The following is a 277-nucleotide window of genomic DNA, read 5'->3' as shown; positions in this document are numbered from 1 at the left end:
ATTTTAATGTATATATTTTAAAATGTTATTTTAATTTATTGTTGTAAACCGCCCCGAGGCATTGGCGAATGGGGCGGCATAAAAATGTTTTAATAAATAAATAAATAAATTACTGGTCCCAAAGGCCACCTCTGCAAAATAATCTCTGGAGCTTTGGCAAGCATGAGAAAAAAATCACAGCATTTTTATTGGTTGCCAGAAGAAGAGTCACACAATTAATGGACTCCCCACTGGGCTGAAGAAGTAGCTGCAGAGCTGGAGTAAAAGGTCACTGGGA

The sequence above is a fragment of the Varanus komodoensis genome, unplaced genomic scaffold (genome assembly GCF_004798865.1).
Source record: "Varanus komodoensis strain SLA01 unplaced genomic scaffold, ASM479886v1 scaffold136, whole genome shotgun sequence".
Classification (NCBI taxonomy): Eukaryota; Metazoa; Chordata; class Lepidosauria; order Squamata; family Varanidae; genus Varanus; species Varanus komodoensis.
The sequence above is the reverse complement of the archived record's forward strand: the minus strand, read 5'-3'. Positions refer to the sequence as shown.